The sequence below is a fragment of the Microcaecilia unicolor genome, chromosome 11, assembly GCF_901765095.1.
Source record: "Microcaecilia unicolor chromosome 11, aMicUni1.1, whole genome shotgun sequence".
NCBI lineage: Eukaryota > Metazoa > Chordata > Amphibia > Gymnophiona > Siphonopidae > Microcaecilia > Microcaecilia unicolor.
Window position 1 is genome coordinate 133241104 of NC_044041.1, and position 19989 is coordinate 133261092.

The 19989-nt window shown below is 43.2% G+C and overlaps 1 protein-coding gene across 1 annotated transcript in view; it reads right to left on the reverse strand.

Moving 5' to 3' along the window:
• Positions 1-16001, reverse strand: part of EIF1AD (eukaryotic translation initiation factor 1A domain containing) — a 140895-nt gene extending 124894 nt beyond the window's left edge. The window contains exon 1 of the mRNA XM_030219219.1: positions 15917-16001. The gene's annotated coding sequence lies outside the window, so the exon portion shown is untranslated. The remainder of the gene's footprint in view (positions 1-15916) is intronic.
• Between the last annotated feature and the right edge of the window lie 3988 nt (positions 16002-19989).

Genomic DNA, 19989 nt, shown 5'->3' on the forward strand with positions numbered 1-19989 from the left:
TTCATGGAAGCGAGGTCTGGAGGAGGAGGGAAACACAGAACCCTTGGAAGAAGGCCTCAGCCTATCCTCAGGTAACCTCTGGGGTTTATATTCCCCCAGGTCTTTCACAATCTTCTCTAATTCCTCTCCAAATAACAGGAGGGCCCCAAAAGGGTAGCCTCATCAGTCTTTGCTTAGAAGCCATGTCAGCCGCCCAATGCCGCAGCCAAAGAAGGCGGCAGGCGGACACCGGCACAGACATCTGTTTAGCCGAAGCTCTGACCAGATCATACAGGGCGTCAGCCAAAAATGACAAGGCCGTCTCCATCCGCAGGGCAACCTCAGAAAGGGGGCCCGCACCATCGGCGGGCTGTTCCACCGCCTGCTGTAGCCAGGAAAGACATGCCCGGGCTGCATAGGAACTGCAAATAGACGCCCTCAAGGCAAGGCCCGCAATTTCAAAGGACCACTTCAGCGCGGACTCAAGCCGCCGGTCCTGCATGTCTTTCAAAGCGACTCTTCCATCTACTGGGAGAGTGGTCTTTTTTGTCACCGCCGTGACCAATGCATCCACTTTAGGCATCCCCAAAGGGGCCAAGTGCTCCTCACTCAGAGGGTAAAGCTGACCCATAGCCTTGGCCACTTTCAAAGGCCCATCGGGGTCAGACCATTGAGCAGAAATAAGCTCTTGGATGGAGTCATGCACAGGAAAGGCTCGAGGAGGCTTCTTAGTACTCGCCATCCTAAGATTAACAGAGGAGGCCTCGCCTTCAGCAGGATCAACAATCAAGAGGGCCTGCAAGGCATCAGTAATGAGAGCTGGCAGCTCGTCGCGGTGGAAAATCCAGACCGCATTGGGATCATCCAAATCCAGTGGCAAACAGGCACCCTCCTCTGCATCATCCGTCCCTGAGGTCTGCCAGATCCCTCAGACTCTCCACAGCCCCGACCACGGGGGGGGGGGGGGGGGGGGGAGGATATGCTGCCACTTTCAGACGGGGAATTTACCCATCTATGTTTAGCGTGTTTCCAACGCTCGGGGGAGGAAATAACCTCTGAAGTAATCCCCGGGGCATCAACACCCGGAGGAAAGCCAGGAGGCAACGCAGTGTCAGACACCTGCGGCAGAGCTCTTTTCAGCATAAAAGCCTTATGCATTAAAAGCACAAACTCAGGGAAGAAAAACTCACCCTGACTCTCCGCCTCCGAATTAGGAGAAACGGATGTAGGAGCTCCTCTGGCAGCCTCTAAACGAGGCGTCCCCCTGCACTCAGACTCCTCCGCAACCGCGAGGGAAGTTTGTCAATAGTGATAGTTGAACTTATTACATTTGAATATGGAGGAGTTGGGGGGTGGAAGGAGGATTTCCACAATGACCTCAGTCCATTTGTTGTAGGACAGAGTGGGAGATGGGGGGTTACAAGAAGTTTGAACTTTAGGGATGGGGGTTTAAGGAAGTGGTTTTGTTATGGAAGGGGTTTCAGTATTGGAGGTTTTGTGTTGCGGTTTTATTTTTGGGCAGGTCTTCTTCTGTTAGGAACGAGGTGCGTGCGGTAAAAATTTTTGGAGGGTTGGTGATCGGGGGACTGATGGCTGGGACAGCCCTCTGATTGAATATTACCATAAATTTGAATGTGGGTTCTTTATCCATATAACAAGAAATGGGATTAAATTGGTTTCCTGGAATGTAAATGGGGTAACTTCACCCATCAAAAGGCAGAAAAATCTTGCAAGCTTTAAATCGTCAGAAGGCAGACATTGCCTTTTGCAAGAGACCCACTTATCAGCAGTGGAGCATTTGAAGTTCAGGCACTGGTGGGTGGGTCAAGTTAATTGATTCTCTGGCGGTTCATCGTAAGGCCGGTCTCCTGGTCCTCGTGCGGAGGAACCCCAGGGGGAGATTTTTACTGATTAAAGTTCTTATTACAAAAAATCAATGCTGCTATGTAATGTGTATTGGCCAAATGTATATGAACATGGGTGGATAAGAGCCATTATTCAGAAAGTGGCAGGGATGGCGGATTTGCCCATTTTAATGGGGAGTGATTTCAACATTGTTCATGATCCTGCTTTAGATAAATCTCAAGGAACAATACAAGATAAGGGGAATTCTTCCAAAGGAATTCCGTTGCTTTGCTTGAGTCTAGACCTTTTGGATGTTTAGAGAACATTGTGTCCCATGGATTGGGACTACACACATTTGTCTCGTGCACATGGAACACAATCTTGAATTGACTATTGGCTTCTTTCAGTGGCGATCTTTTCGTCTGTAAGGGACGCTGGCATAGGACCATATAGTGTATCAGATCATGCCTCCGTGTGGTGTACTCTGGATTTTGGAGGATCGGGAAATAATCCATATCAGTGGTGATTTCCACCGCAGTTATACTGGGATCAAGCTTTTCAGGAGCATTTGTTTCATAAATGGGAGGAGTATCAAATGCATAATGTGGGTCATTCGCATCAGCCAGTGCTTTTTTGGGAGACAGCTAAGGCTATGCTTAGAAGGGAAATCATAGCCTATTCTTCCTTTAAGAGAAAATCTAGAGATAGGGAAATTTTGAGGTTAGAAAAAGAAGTGGTAAAGGCTCAGAAACTGTTGGAATGTATTGTATTTTGCATGCATTGCCTGTCACCTATTATTTCTCTGTGATTACTCTGTGACCTCTGATGTGAATTACTTAGAGAGGTCACACAGCTATGCAACTTCCTGTGGGGGTCAGACACAGCAGATGCAGCACATGGAGCACATGGAGCTCATGTTCTCTCCTAACCTGAGAGGATCTATGGTGGTGTGAGCATCCATTACCATCTAAGCACATGGAAGGAGCTGATAATACAAATGTATAGTAATATGTATATATAAGCCTGTCTGATTATAATCTAACTACAAACTGTGAGTAAACAGATGTTTTGTTACTTCAACTTTAAAGTGACTCAGCAGTGAATTATTCAGGGGTGAATGAGAGAGAGATGAAGAAAGAAATTAACATTTCTAAAGCTGAAGCTGTGTGTACTAAAATCTGCTAATTATTTACTACAAATAATCCAACAAAGGGTTATGGGCCCAGGGCCAGGAATGAAAAAGAACGAGAAATATTACCAGGCAGATAAAAAAAGGCCACATTTTTCTCTTAAGTTTTAAAGGAAAGATTCAGTCTGTCTCTCTCTCCCCCCACACAGCAGACAGAAGGCTAAGAAATGGCTGAGGGAAGAAATTCACCATTGTTCTATTCTCTCAGGTGCCTAGATTAACTGAGCTTTAATTATCAGCAGTGGGAACTAAGATTCATATGTCTCCTTCGAGCAAAAGGATTAAATATATGCTTAGACCAAGACAGAACAGCTGAAAATATGGCTGAATGGGACAATGCAAACTATTATGTGAAGTGCATGCTTTTGGAAGCTCTCTCAGAGAAACAAGCCAATTAGTGGAGGGAAAGATACACCAAAGGACATTTTATATAAACTGAGAACTATGTATGCAACTACATATGCAAAGCAGCAACCAATTTGGTTGGCAGAGTTGAATGAAAACCAAATTAAGGGATAAAAGTAAATGTAATGATCACATTATGCATCTTATGTCTTCATTTCAAAAGTTAGAACTTTCAGGAATTCCCATGTGTGATGCATTGAAAAGAGCATTTCTTTTTACCTCACTATCAAAGAAGTTTGATGTTTTTAGGTCTGTAAATGAGGCCATTGAAGGGCAATCTTTTGAACAGGCAACATCAAAACTAAGGCAGGAATGCATAATAAATGATTCTGAGGAGATGTGTTCTCAAAGCAAGTCAGAGAGAAATGAAACAAAATTCTTGGCAAAGAACAGAGGAAGGCGGAGCTATGGGAAAACTCCACCCAAGGGCAAGCTGATTTGGCTACTTATGTGGAAGGAGGGACATGTATCTAAATGGTGTAAGGAAACACAAAACACTCCCTCTAGCTCACCTAAGCCAATGGAACTAAAGAATTTTCAAACCAGGAAATGTATGAAGGACAAAGATAAACACAAGGGCTTTCTAATGGCAGAAAAATCTTTGACTATGGTAATAATAATTCAAATGAAAGTACTTGGATTTTGGATTCAGGGAGCACATGCCATTTAACCAATTGTAAGGATTTCTTTCAGGAAATGTGTCCAGAGGAAGGTATTCTTAAAACTGCAAACGCAGGGACTGCTAAGATCCAAGCAAAAGGTATTGGATTCTTAAAATGCAAAGTGTCTAATGAAGTTACAGAAATTCCTGTAAGTGATGTCTTGTATATTCCCCAAGCAGTTTGCAATATGCTTAGTGTATCTACATTAGATAAGAAGGGATTTGTGATTCACTTTGAAAACAGTAAGTGCACAATCTCTAAAAATGATGAAGTGTATGCTGAAGCTTTTATGCATAATGATGTTTATAAACTGAGCATTTCAGGTGAAGCCTCAATATGGCGCAAGTAAGGAAGAATGATGGTAAATGTAGTCTGGAAATCTGGCACCGCCGCCTGGGACATCGTGATTCTAAGGTGATCCAGGATCTTTACAGTAAGCAACTAGCCACCGGCATTCAGATAAGTGCAGATGCTGGTAAATGGAGAAATGCATAGACTGTGTTACTCAAAAAGTGTGTGAGACCCTCATTTCCTGCATACACAGGAAATAGGAGTAATAAAGTGCTGGACTTAATACACAGTGACTTATGTGGACCGTTTAATATCCCATCATTGGAAATAACAGATTTGTGCTAATATTCTTGATGATTTCTCTAGATATTGTGTGGCCTATTTGCTGAAAGAAAAAAGTCAAGTCACAGACATGCTGAAGAAATACGTAGCCATGGTGAGAAATAATTTGAAAGAAAACCAAAGGTTTCTTCAGACCGACAAGTGGTGGTGAGTCACTTCACAAAGCCTGCGCACATTTCTAGAACAAGAAGGCATTCAGCATATCACAACAGTAGCTTATACACCAGAGCAAAATTCTGTTGCAGAGAGAAAATTTAGGTCACTTGTGGAAATGACCAGATGTATGCTGTCAGATAGCAATCTCCCTAAAGACTATGGGGGGAAGCAATTCTCACAGGCAGTGTACCTACAAAACAGAATGCCAACTAAAGGCGCTGAGCGCACACCACATGAGACATGGCATGGTAGGAAGCCAAACCTGTCAACACATAAGAACATTTGGAAGTACAGCATATGCTCATGTACCAAAGCAAAGAAGGCATAAGCTGGATTCCACAACAGAAAGGGGCATTTTAGTTGGCTATACTCCAGGACACAAAGGATATAGAATTTTGAATCTGAAACTGGCCTTGTTGGCATAAGACATGTTACATATTTTGATGAAAACAAGAGGGTTGATAAAGGCTGGATTATCCCAGATGAGCCTTATCATCCAGAATATGAAACTAGAACCATAATAGACATGCCAGTGTATATAATGCCATACCAAGGCAGATGTCTGAAAGCAACTCATCTGTATCTAACGAGGAACAGCAGAGGAAAGCAGACACAGAAAGGATCATTGAAGAAGACAGTAACAGTTGGAGAAGGGAATCAATTGGAGAAGGACTCTCAGATTTAGAGGATGCGGAAAGGTCAGACCAACCTGTTGTCAGACGCTCATCCAGGGAAAAACAAAGGTGTTCCCCCCCAAGACTGTCTTACCTAACAAAGTCAGCAGAAGCTCAAGAGCCCTTAACGATGGGATGAGATTGAGAAAATGCCAGCAGAAGAAGCTGCTGAATGGCATAAAGCTGCACAAGAAGAAATTGATGCATTGGATAAAAATAATACTTGGATTCTTACAAAATTACCTCCTGGCAAGAAAGCTATAGGATGCAAATGGGTATTCAAGTTAAAAAGGAATGCACAAGGAAAAGTGGAAAGATATAAAGCCAGATTAGTGGCAACAGGGATATCTTCAAAAATATGGAGAAGATTTGATGAAGTGTTTGCACCTGTAGTGAAACACACGACAATAAGAACACTTCGAGCATTGCAGTCTCAAAAGGCATGCAAGTCAAACACATTGATGTGAAAACAGCGTTTCTTCATGAAGAATAACTGAAGACTTGTACATGGAACAACCAACAGGTTTCATAAATACAAAACAAAGACAGCTAGTGTGTAAATTAAACAAAGGTCTTATGGATTAAAGCAAAGTGCAAATGTTGGAATGAAAAATTGCATGAAATATTGACAAATTTAGGATTTAAGCAAGGTGAAAGCAGATAAATGTTTGTACACTAGGTGCACAAATGGACAATATGCATACATTTTAGCTTTTGTTGATGATCTGCTCATTGCAAGCGAAAGTGAGCAAGAGTACAAGGACATTGTAAAGTGTTTAAACCTCAATGTTGAGATAAAAGAACTTGGTACTGTGTCATACTATCTTGGTATAGAAATTGAGAAACAAAATGATGGTTCTTATCTTCTAAGCCAGAAGCAGAAAATAAATGAGCTTATTGAAAGTTTAGGTATGCAAGATGCCCAAGTTGTAAGCACTCCCATGATCACTGATTTCTGAAGGATGAAACAGTAAGAGAACCTTTACCAGATAACATCCAATATAGATCAGCCATAGGTAAGCTTTTATATCTAGCTACCACATACAGGGCTGATATAGCAAATGCAGTAGGAATGTTGAGCAGAAGGGTCAGCTCACCTACCAAATCAGATTGGACTGCAGTTAAAAGGATGGTAAGGTATTTAAAGGGTACCATTGATTGTTAAATAAGATTTCAGCCAATAGTAATCCAAAACTAATATGTTACTGTGATTCAGATTGGGCAGGGGATCATTCTGATTATAAATCCACAAGTGGATATGTGTTTATGTATGGAAATGTACAAATTTCATGGGCCAGTCATAAACAAAGTATTGTGAGTTTGTCTTCTACAGAAGCTGAATACGTGGCTGTATCGGAAGCGTGCAGAGAACTGATGTGGATTGAAAAACTTTTGCTGGATTTCGGAATAGCTGAACAGAGACCAATCCAGATAATGGAAGATAATCAGAGCTGCATCCGACTGTCACAGAATGACAAGGTTCAGTCACGCACCAAGCACATCGCAACGAAATACCACAACGTGCGAGAAGGTGGCGAAAGAAGGGGGTCATCAGTCTACACTATTGTCACACCAGTGAGATGACAGCTGACATCATGACCAAACCGTTACCCAGAGAACATTTTGTGAATCTGCGTATAAAGCTTGGACTTTGTATGAATAAATAATTGCATGCAGTTATGCATGAGAAGGGGTTTGTTGGAAGTATTGTATTTTGCATGCATTGCCTGTCACCTATTATTTCTTCTGTGATTACTCTGTGACCTCTGATGTGAATTACTTAGAGAGGTCACACAGCTATGCAACTTCCTGTGGGGGTCAGACACAGCAGATGCAGCACATGGAGCACATGGAGCTCATGTTCCTCTCCTAACCTGAGAGGATCTATGGTGGTGTGAGCATCCATTACCATCTAAGCACATGGAAGGAGCTGATAATACAAATGTATAGTAATATGTCTATATAAGCCTGTCTGATTATAATCTAACTACAAACTGTGAGTAAACAGATTGTTTTGTTACTTCAACTTTAAAGTGACTCAGCAGTGAATATTCAGGGTGTGAATGAGAGAGAGATGAAGAAAGAAATTAACATTTCTAAAGCTGAAGTTGTGTGTACTAAAATCTGCTAATTATTTACTACAAATAATCCAACAGAAACTGTATGGGGAGTACCTGACATCACAATTGATAAGTTCCCTTCTAACGATTCAAACAATCCTTACTGAGCTTCTTCGTGATAGGGTGATGAAATTTGTGAATTTTTTAAAATATCGACTGTATTTACATGGGAACAAGTCAGGGAAACTACTGTCTCATTTGATTAAAAAACCAGGAGGATCTTGCACTATGTGCTAGGTGGATAGGGGGGATGGAGTTAGAGCGAGGTCCGATCGGGAGATAGTGGAAATCTTTCAACAGTACTATCAAAAATTATATGCCAGTCCATTGGAGACGCCTTTGGAGGGTGACATATATTTAGACAGTCTGGATTTACCCTGTTTGGGAGATAGAGATATTGGTAAACTTAATGCTCCCATAACAGAGGAGAAGGTGGCCCTGGCAGTGCAGCAGACTGCCCTTTTAAAATCGCCAGGCCTGGATGGGTTCAGGGCAGAGTTTTATAAACCTTTATGTCCTTCTGTCATTCCTGCTTTCAAGTCATTTTTTACTCAGATTGCAACATCAGGAGAACTTCCGCAATCTCTCCAATTGGCTAATATGTTAGTACCATTGAAACCAGTGAGGGAACCGGAGAATCCATCATCTTACAGACCTTTCCACTTCTAAATGTAGAGGCAAAGCTGTTTGCAAAGATTTTGGCTAATCGTATGGCCCAGGTGCTTCCTGCTTTGACAGCGAATCCTCAAGAGGGGTTTGTTCAGGGACATACGAACATGCTTAACTTACGTAAGTTTCTTATTTCCATGGAACAGGTAGAAAGAATAGCTAAACCTTCTCTGCTGGTCAGTTTTGACGCAGAGAAGGCATCTGACTGGGTTGATGGGGGTTCCTTTTTGCTACCTTACGTTGGTATGGGTTCAATGGTTTTTCCTGGATGCTGTTGGAGCACTGTATTCGGCTCCTAAGGCACAGATTCAAGTGAACGGTGTGACTTCTTTGGTCTTTGGGATACATTGTGGCACCTGACAGGGTTGCCCCCTTTCTCCAATGCTTTTTGTTCTGTCACTGGACCCTTTGGTTATTTATTTGTTATTTGTTACATTTGTATTCCACATTTTCCCATCTATTTGCAGGCTCAATGTGGCTTACATAGTACCGTGGAGGCGTCACCAACTCCGGTATGAACAAATACAAAGTGATGTGTGGTAGAATGAGGTTCATGTGGAACAGACAAATTAGGGAATCGTAGAGCGGAAGAGTTATGCTATGTCCATTACGTGCTTTGGTTTCGTTGTGTTGCAGGGTTCAGGCATTTAAGTTGGTTGGTAGGGTATGCCTTTTTGAACAGTGTAGTTTTTAGTGATTTTCCAGAAGTTTAGGTGGTGTGTAATAGAAATATTCAGGGTGGGAGAGTGGTAAGATGGCGACCTGAAGTTCGTATGCCCAACGGCCCCAGCTGCCCTCTGAAGTTTCGTCTTCTTTATGTAAATTCCCTCTCTACAAATGCAGTTACCGATGGCCAGCGTTTTGTCCCTTGAGCAGCAAGTGCGGGACCGCTGCGCAAACAAACTGCCCACAGATGAAAGGGTTGGCGAGTTCTTTGATTAGCGACGGCAAGTTGTCGACGCTCTTGGACCTGGAAAAAAACTCCATCGTTCCCGAATTATTCAACACCATGTCCAAAGGAGTGGAGGAGTGATGGTTAGAGGCATATGTTGAAACGAGGACATTTACAGCAGAACCCGAATCGGCGGAACCACTCCTAAACACCTAAGAGAAATCAACTTGGAGTTTTTGGCTCCCGTGGAGGTTACATTGAATACCATCTGGAAGGCGCTTCGGGACCTAATGGTGAGAGTAAATAATTTTGTTTCAGATATAATTTTATTAGAGAGTTACATGGACAATTTAACTGAACCCTTTGAGAGTGAAAATTTGATATAACAAATGAATCTACATGAGCAAGAAGTGGTACGATCTTGAAAATGATAATATACCAGAAACTTTGAATAATAACATGAACATTATTATAAACGATTAATATCGAGGATTATTGTTTTTCCCAGAGTTCAGGGTATGACTCCTAAAGTTTTCCTCAGAAATATTTCCTCAATTATTACTTTAAAAAGGAGTGAAGCCTGTGAAAACTGGGATTACTTTAATCAGTGGGATCTGGATTAGAGACTTAAGTATATGTATTGTTAAATAACTTCTGGTTTTTAAAAGAGAAAGAATGTAACTCAGATCTAATATTTATAACTAATATGGACAATAAGTATGTTTTCAATTACATGATTTGACTATACACCGTATTGGCCTTGAAGAAGCCAACCAGATGATCAATGTGGAATAATGAATTAGACGAGTAAATATCTGGGGTAATCAGTTAATACCACGTTTTTTTTTCTGTTTACTGTTTAATTGATATCCTTGTCTTGTTTCACTCTCCCTATGTAGTGGTCTAAGGAAGAGAATATAATTACCTGACTGAAATAATTCCTATATATTACTTTCTCTGGCAAGTTGTTTTATCGCTTGTAAAAATTTAAATGGTAAAAAATATATATATAGATATTCAGGGAGTTTCATAGGATCTCATGAGTTCAAACTTTCGGCTTTCGCAGATGACTTATTGGTGCATATTGTTGAACCCCCGACATCTTTGGCGGAGTTGATGGAGAACTTTAAGGAATATGGAGACTTTTCTGGTTTTAGGCTGAATGTAGATAAGTCTTTGGCATTACCTACAATGTCATCAACTCGAGATAATTGGAATGGTCCTTTTCCCTTTAAGTGGGAATCTACCTTTTTTTGGTATTAAGATATCTATGTTATATAAGGTGAATTTACCATTATTATTGGAACAAACCAGAGCGAGCCTAGCTCAATAGACGCACTTTCCTTTGTCGATTCATAGAAGAAATCCAGCTTTTTAATATGGTTTTGTTTCCTAAATGGTTATATACTCTCCAATTGTTACCTCTTTGCTGAAATGGGATTTAAACATTTTGCGGAAGCTTTTGTCTCATTTTTGTTGGGCAGGCCGAAAGCTGAGAATAGCCTTTAATATCTAATTGGAGCCTTCAAATATGGGGGATTGGGCCTTCCAGATATACAACTTTATAACTATGCATGTGTTCTCCGTCATCTTGGAGACTGGGTACTCGAGGAACGGAATTACATGCCTCGAGAATATAAAGCGGCTTATTATTCCCTGTGGCATATTAACTCGCTTTTACATAGTGCGAGAGAAGAGCTGCTGCCTACTATGCAACGGAGCATGATTGTTGACTCAATGTTATGACCCGGTAGTAATGAGCCCCTGTGCCCCGACTGAGCACGGCAGAGATGGAGTGACACCACACTCGGTCAGGCAGCCAGACAACCCCTAGCTTCACCTGGGAAGCGACCACCGTTCACCAGGAGTTGAGCTCCCAGCTGCAGGTAGCCACCAGGACTTCTGGAACCGGCGGGGTTGCACGGCCACTGACCAGAATAGCAAGAAACAGACACAGTCCAGAACCAGAACTCCAACAGGCAAAGAATAGTCAATTCAGTCCAGGGTCCAGGCAGGCAGCAAACAAGCGTAATCTGAGAAGAGTAGTCAAGGTCCGGTACACAGGAAATCAGGAACAGAAGAAAGTCGGTGAACAGCACTCCGACGGCAACTCCTCAGAACAAATGAGGCCGAAGCAACGAAGGACTGAAGGCAGGGCTTTAAGTAGTGGAGGAATTAGGTTCAAGTATGTGCAGCTGATTCAAAATGGCTGCCCCCATCAGCAGAGGTGCCTTCGTCCAAATATGGGCTTCCTTCCTGACCTCGTTACTCCAAGATTGCTGCCCCCTCCTGAGCTAGCCAAGATGGCTGCTGTCCTTGATCCAACCCGGATGACGGCTGCCAGACATAGGAAACTGAAACCGACCCTCCTAAGACTGAACCTTGTCCCTCTTGAACGAAGCTGAGGAATGACTTAGCCGGGAGGAGCGTCGAACAGGTGAGGGACATAACACTCAATGAGACAAATGTGGCAATATCTGGTGCCACTGTTGGAAAGACAGCCGGAGGTTTGTATTAGATTGTAAGCTCTTTGAGCAGGGACTGTCTTTCTTCTATGTTTGTGCAGCACTGCGTATGCCTTGTAGCGCTATAGAAATGCTAAACAGTAGTAGTAGTAGGTTTCTGACCAACTTCCCATAAGGGGAAATCTACGTTTTATTCCAGGTCAAGATGATGTTAGTTTTCAACAATGGCGGGGCAAAGAGAATTACTCTGATACATGTTTTAGACCATAGGGGTAAGATGCTTTCTTGGGATATATTACAGTTAAGGGGAGTTGTTGAATCTAAAGATTGTTTGGCCTACTGTCTATTACAACACTATCTTCGTGCTTTACCCGAGTCAGCTTTATCTCCGTCTTTGGGGGAAATCCTGCAGGCCTTCATTGACAAACTTAGAGATGGTGGCCTGACGGTTTCCGCTCTCCATGGGGCTTTGCAACAAGTCATTCAGAAGAGGTCATTTGAGGAGCTTACTCGCAGATGGAATCATCTACGGTCTCTCTCGATTTTCGTAAGTTAAGAGAATTCCGGAAATTTCGGTGAGTGTAGAGATCCAGGAATGTCAGTTTCATACTTTACATAGGGCTTATTTCACACAGGAACAAAAGTTTAAGTGGGGGGCATAGACATTCCAGAATGTCAAAATGTCGACAAGATACTAATTCCTTTTTTCATGCTTTCTGGGACTGTTCGAAGACAAAGCATTTTTGGAGGGAAATATCAAGGTATATGGTGAAGTTACTGGATCGGGTACTGCCATGTTCCCCGGAGGGGTGGTTGCTCGATAAATATGAAATTTATCAGATACCCAATCGCACACAGGTATTGCAGTTGCGCAAGATGGGAGTCATACGTAAACGGGTCATTTTGAGCGCTTGGGTGGGGGAGGTGACCCCTTCCTATTGGGATTGGAGAAATCAATTACATGAAATGATGCTGTTGGAAAAAAGGCATGCTAGGTTTTCTCCTAAGCACTGGAAGGTCTTTTTAGCAGTATGGGATGTTTATGTTCAGTCCCTTCCGCACAGGGCCAGGAGCTTGATTTTGAATTCCCCCTGGGGGGGGGGAGTCCCTTTTCTTAGTCGTTTTGGTGAACTGCTGGATTGCCCAGTGTCATTATGTTTTGATAGATTTTGGTCTGGGTGCAGGCCTTGAACTGCATGCGCCGTGTCCCAGGATTTAGATTTCGACATCGTACTTTGTTCCTCCCCTGGGGGTGTTTTTGGTTGGTTTTTTTGGGGGGGTGGGTTTATAGGGAGGGGATATGGGGTATAGAATAGATAATAGATGACGGATTCTCTTCAATGATGTTGTGAAGCTATCACATGGATTGTCCTATTTTGTTCAAACATGTAATGTTCAATGGGATAATTTGTATTTTGTCATCAATAAAATCATTAAACCATAAAAACAGATGACATCCAGATGAGACGCCAGAGAGGAACCCGACACACACCCCCTATAACAGACTAGAGTTGAGACCAGTACATGGAGAGCATTATAGCCCAGACTCTTCTGCAGACCCTCCTGCAAAAAGGTTGACAACTTCGACAAGGATGCCGACCTGGGAACCCACACCCAAGAAGAGCACCACGCTTCAAAACATGCACCACAGTCGTGCATACGCCATACTAGTAGATTGCTTCCGCACCTGCAGCAGAGTTCCAATGACCAGATCCAAATAACCCCTCTTTCTCAGTCTCGACCTCTCAATGGCTAGGACGCAAGACCAAACCGAGAGGCATCCTTCATCTGCACCGGGCCCTGGCAGAGAAAGTCAGAAGCTACAGGAAGATGAAGTGGCGTGTCCATCAGGAGCTGAATCAAGTCCACGTACCATGGACGCCAAGGCCAATCCAGAGCCACCAGCACGACCAGTCCCTGATGGCACCTGATCCTGTGAAGGTACCTGCCTATGAATGGCCACTGGGGAAAGATGTAGGACATCTCGGCTGTTTGCCAAGACTGAAGAAGCGCATCCAGACCCTCCAAACCATACTCTCTTCTGTGACTAAGAACCTGGCCACCTTCGCATTGGACTGGTCGACACAAGATCCATTGCCAGAGTGCCCCACTGCTGTTCAATCAAACTGGAAGGCAGCCAAAGACAATGATGCCATTAAAATGTCCCTGTGAAACAGCTAACATTGTTCATATTTTTCTCATTTCCAATTCTGTCTCTGTTCTTCATCAATAAGGATCCTGGTGTTTTCAACCCTTCACATGTAAAATGTTGCAGGATCCTGGCTATACACGTGAAATAATTAAAGGATCCTGATATTTTCAACCCTTCACATATGAAATGATGCAGGATCCTGGCTTCACACGTGAAATAATTAAAGGATGCTGGTGTTTTCAACCCTTCACATGTGAAATGATGCAGGATCCTGGTGTATGCAACCCTTCTGATGAGAAATACATTACTGCTGGATCTAAGTGTATACAGCCCTTGGGGTAAGAAACTGAGATGGATCCAGGTGTATGAAGCCTGTCTGGGAATACATGCAGCTGGATCCAGGTATTTGCAGCCCTTCCTTAAAGATTTGGACATGTATTACTGCATTGCATACAACAGTGTGTAAAAATGAGCAAAATATGCAAAAGAGAGTTTCTGCTGTTTCTACCAGGTGCAATAATGTTTAATGCTGTTTTACTGATTTCAAAGTGTATATGTTAATATTGGAATTTTTCAAATACATGAGATTTCTGTCATAGAAAACAATATTTCACACCCATAAGCATAAACATTTGAAAGTATTTTTATAGAGAAGTATCTTTATTGTCATCATAAAGAAAAAAAAAACAGGCATCTAGGCTCCAATAAAAAACACAATACAGCATTGGAAATAAAGCAGCTTCTGGAGCACTGACGAATACATTTTGAAAATAACCCTCCCCCCTCACAGACCCTTGGAAATTCCACCAGCCCCCACAACTCCTCTTAGATCTTCGCCCCCCCATCCATACCATCCCCTAATAGGAGAGAAGGCAAATCTACTTTGCTATTGTTTTTGACAAATAGAGATGGCTGCTGTAGGGGGACCGGCTTCAATTTTATAGTCATACCGTCTCCTGTGGACCAGATAAGCTCATCCCATGCCCCTCATTTAACCTCAAGGAGATAGCAATAAGTTTTCATTTTGGCACTGTGTAAGTCATCACAAGAACAAAATATAAGAAAACCAAAGGATTGCATAAGGAGCTTATAGCCCATGTAGTTATGTTTAAACAAAATATTTATTTTTATTTGGACTTATAAAACCACTTGCTCCTGAAACATGCTCAAAATAGAATAATCCATTTGTGTATCTAAAAGGTAAACTGTTACAAAAAAAGATTCCATGTGCCCCAATGAAAAGAAAGTTTAATTGTACTTCCATTTAATTTCAATAAATTCCATCGCCATTACAAACACCAGGCTTCCCAAAGCAGATTACAACAACAGTTACGATGAACCCATCAGGAAACAGGATATTCTCACTGAAATCTGGCCATCTGAATTGTATAGAACAGTGAACAAAAATGAGCACAAACTACAGAATTCATAATTTCGATTTCTACTAGCTACAATAATGTTTGACGTTGTTTTAGTGATACTCAATTATGTAGTAGTAGTCTTTTCTCTTCCACCTTGTAAGGCACTGCCTATCCAACAAAAACATTGACCAACAATAAAGAAAGACAAGCAGCTCACAGGTTTGCTTGCTGAACGACAGCTGATGTAGTTAACGATGAGGATTATTCTCACGGGTTCTTCCTATTTCCTTACCAATCTTGTCCTGTAAGCAGCGGCCGTCAAAACAAAGACGCTTTAGTCTTAAGGTCGTACTTGGATCCAGAAGCTCCCGGGGATCCCGCAGATCTAGCTTTTACGCCGTCCCTAATCTGTCCTTTTAACCAAACTGGGGAAGAAGGTAAAACGCAAATCTTCCAGATCCTCCGGATCACTGTTTTGTTTGAAGTGCAGCTGTCCTTTGCCAAAGAAGGGTGGAAGCCTTCCAAGCAAACGAGCCAGCTATGCTCAACCAGTTACCCAATGCAGGAATTAGAACTTGGTATCCCATGAGCAGGAAATACAAAAAAATAAATACTATTAGCTATCATCATAATTATAATACTAGCTCCAGTAACAAATCAAGTAAAACATCGATAATACTAACATTAGGGAAAATACCAAACGAATAACCTTACCTGCAAAATTACCGCCGAATATATTATTATAAACTTTTTCACTTCCGCTCACATGTGAAAACTTAGGTTTCCCGTTCCGGTCTCATTATTGCGTCATCGGTACGCGCCTCAGAGGGCTTTAGATAGGTCGTGCTTTTAAAGGAGGTTTAAGAAAACAGGAGACGCGGTGCTCTGTTCCTGTCTAGTCTGTTATACGGGCTGAAGTCAGTAGGCGGAGCTTGACGCCGTTTTAGTTTTTTTGCTTCAGGTTCAAGATGTACTGAGGCCCGGGCAGACTGGAAGGACCGTGCAGGTCTTTTTCTGCCGTCATCTACTATGTTACTATGTTAGTTCACCCAAAAACAATAGCCAAAGATTATTAGAAACTAGTAAAAAAGGCCCGTTTCTGACACAAATGAAACGGGCGCTAGCAAGGTTTTCCTCGGTGTATGTTTGTGAGAGTGACTGTGCGAGTGTGTGACAGAAAGCGAGACTGGGTGGGACTGTGTCTGTGAGAGAGAGACTGTGTGTGTGCGCCATGGAATGACTATGTCATCATAACAAAACTCTGTAAGCCACATTGAGTCTGCAAATAGGTGGGAAAATGTGAGATACAAATGCAATAAATAATAATAGTGGGCCCTCCCTCCCTCCCTCTGAGTTCCAGGGTTGTCCCCTTCCTCCGAGTGCCAGGGGACCGAGTTTCAGGTTCCTCCCTCCGAGCTTCAGGGTCCCCCCTCCCTCCCTCCCAGTTCCAGGGTTGTCATCCCTCCCTTCCAGTTCCAGCACCCCTCCCTACGAATTTTAGAAGTCATCTTCACTTACGAAGTGGGGGTTATGGCGGCCATCAGCAGCACTAAAAGACATGCAGGCTCGGCCCTTCTCTCTCAGCTCTGGTCCCACCCTCATTTCCTGTTTCCGCAAGGGCGGGACCAGAGCTGAGAGAAGGGCCGAGCCTGCACGCCTTTTACCGCTGCTGCCGACCACCATAAACCCAACTTGATAAGTGAAGATCTTTTAAAATTTGGAAGAGGGGGGGACGACGACACCCTCATGCGTGACGTCACGTTCCGTGGCCTGGCAACTCTGCAGCGTTCCCTTCCAGTGATTGGTCACTGCTGTTTGTGACGAACACGCAAGTATGTGACATCAATTCAGGAGATGGATACAGCAGGAGCACGAATGCTTCAAGGCTTCACTTTCACGGAGTCAGCTTCAGAACGTTGGAGGTGCTTTTTATTGTATAGGATAGGATAAGGGACTGTGCGTGGTCCATCTGTAAAAAGCCAAAAGCTGGTCCAGCTGGACAGGCAGTGCCTTAAAAAGTGGAGGACAATTTTATTTTTTACTTATTTGACAGCTTTTTCATTTATTTGAACGCTTCCCATTTCTAATTATAAATATCGTGAAATAAAAATTGACCATCTCTAAAGCAGCTTGAAAAATTATTGTAGCTGGTAGAAACAGTTCTCTGTATTTTGTGCTAATTTTTCAACACTGTTTAAACAATACAGCTGGCCAAATTTCAGTGAGGATATCCTGTTTCCTGATGGGTTCATGGTAACTGTTGTTGCAATCTGCCTTGGGAAGCCTGTTATTATAAAGATGGAATAGACTGAAATTATATGGAAGTAAACATGGAATCACATCTTCACCTCATCTCTTTTGTAGAAATTTTCATTTTAGATACACAAATGAATTATTCTGTTGTTTGAGCATGTTTCAGGGACAGGTGGTTTTATGTCAAAATAATAAAAATAAATATTTTGTTTCAATATATATCTCTCATTTATTGAAACACTAGTAAAAAAACAAGGCCCATTTCTAACAGAAATGAAACGGGCGCTAGCAAGGTTCTCCTTGCAGTTGCAGCTTAGCCTCCTGCCTCCCTCCCTGTCCTCGGAGTTCCAGCTCTCCCTCGGTCTCTGTCATCTGAGTTGCAGGTCCTCGTCTGTGTCCTCCGATTTCCAGGTCCCCCTGCTTCCCTCTTCTATGAGTTCAAGACCCACCCCCTGGTCACTGCCTCCATCGCTCTCCTCCTTTACACTCCTGCGCCTCCCTCCCTCTGTCAGTCGCAAGCCAACCTGCGTTGGCCGCTCTCTCCCCCTCCGCTCTTACCCCCCCGGGAGTTCCCGGCACCTGTCTTTGGAGTTCCACACCCCCGCGTGTCCGTCCCTCTCCTCGGAGTTCCAGGCCCCTTCCCCTCCGAGTTCCATGCCCCCTACCTCCCTCCCTGTCCTCCGTGTTCCAGGCCCCCTCCTCTTCAAGTTGCAGGATCCCCCCATCCCGCTCCCGTTCCAGGACCCCCGCTCCAGTTCCAGGACCCCCTCCCTCTCCTCCCCTGCCCTCCGAGGTCCACACCCCCGCGTTTCCCTCTCTGGCCCTCCGAGTGGAAGAAGGGACATGTGGGCTGCCCCTCCCCTTCGTAAGTGCCGGCTGTTATTTAAAATTCTACCTCATGGTCCGCCGGCAACAGTGAAGTCCAGCAGGCACGGCATGGTGCTTCAGACTGCCTTCGCTTCTGTTTCAGCTCTGCCTCTGGTCCCCGCCCTCATTTCCTGTTTGTGGAAGGGCGGGACCAGAGGCAGAGCTGAAAGAAAGCGAAGGCAGTGTGAAGCGCCGTGCCTGCTCGACTTCACTTTTGCCGGCTGACCATGAGGTAAGAAATTTTAAATAACAGCCGGCACTTACGAAGGGGAGGGGCAGCCCCACATGTCCTCCTTCCACTCGGCGGGCACAGAGAGGCAGGGAGGCACAGGGCGGTGGAACTCGGAGGAGAGGGGGGCGTGGTACTCGGACGGGAGTGGAGGGAGGGAGGTAGGGGGGCATGGAACTTCGGGGGGGGGGGGGTGATTGTGTACTGACCTCCGCCGGCTGGTGCTGGCTTCCCTTCCCACGTCGTCATTGCACTCCGAGGGGACAGAGAGAGAGACCTCCGGTGGCTGGTGCTGGCTTCCCTTCCCTCTCACTTCCCATTGGTCCGCCTTGTGACGTCATCCCCAGGGCGGACCAATGGGAAGTGTGTTACGAACCCAGACATCCAGACAGAGGTGCAAGTTATTATATAGGATAACTAAATGGGCTATAAGCCCCTAGTGCAATCCATTAGTTTTTCTTATATTTTGTTTTTGTGATAGCTTATACTGTGCCAAAACTGGAAATACAGTGAGAGAGAATAAGAGAATTCAGTGACATCCAAAACTTATTTTTTAATGTTTTAATCATTTTTATTAAAAGCAAAACAAGTTGGTTGATAAGCTTCATACAGAACAAAAAAGAACAGTGAACCATCCAACATGGTACAATATAAACTTTTACAGAGAACATACTCCAATAGCCCTTTCTCCTCCCTCCCTATAAACCCACCTGTTTCCACCAGCCAAAATAACGCAACAGATGTACAGATCAGTAGGACCCAAAGCAATACAAAACAAATAAAGTCATAACACAGTTTATACCAAATTGTTTAACCATCCTTATTAAACCCAAAGGCAAAACCTATGTGCATGTAAAGTCTATATAAATGTAAACAGTCTATGTTTAAGGCATAGCAATAATGAAACAGTGATGGAATATTCACATAGCAGGCAGACAACAGATTTATTTTTCACTGAAAATAATTAACTATTATTTATTTATTTATTGTTTGTTTGTTGAATTTGTATCCCATATTTTCTCACCTTTTTGCAGGCTCAATGTGGGCTTACATTATGCCGTAATGGCGAACACCATTTCCGGAGGAAAAATACAAAGTAGTATTACATTTAAAGTTCATAAATGTTGAAATAAATTATAAAGTAAGTTAGATAAACAGTTCATTTCAGGCATGAGAGATAAGGGGGTAATGCATTAACGTTCATTAGTGACAAACTGATTGAAGCAAACAGGTATAGCGAGTTCGATTTTGTCTGGTTCTGGTAGAGTTTTGATGTCAAGTCATTTATGAAGGATCATTATGGTAAGTCTTTTTCAACAGGTTGGTCTTTAGTAATTTCCGGAAGGCTGCCAGGTCGTGCGTTGTTTTTATGGCATTTGGTAGTGCATTCCATAGTTGCGTGCTGATGTAGGAGAAGCTAGATGCATATATTGATTTA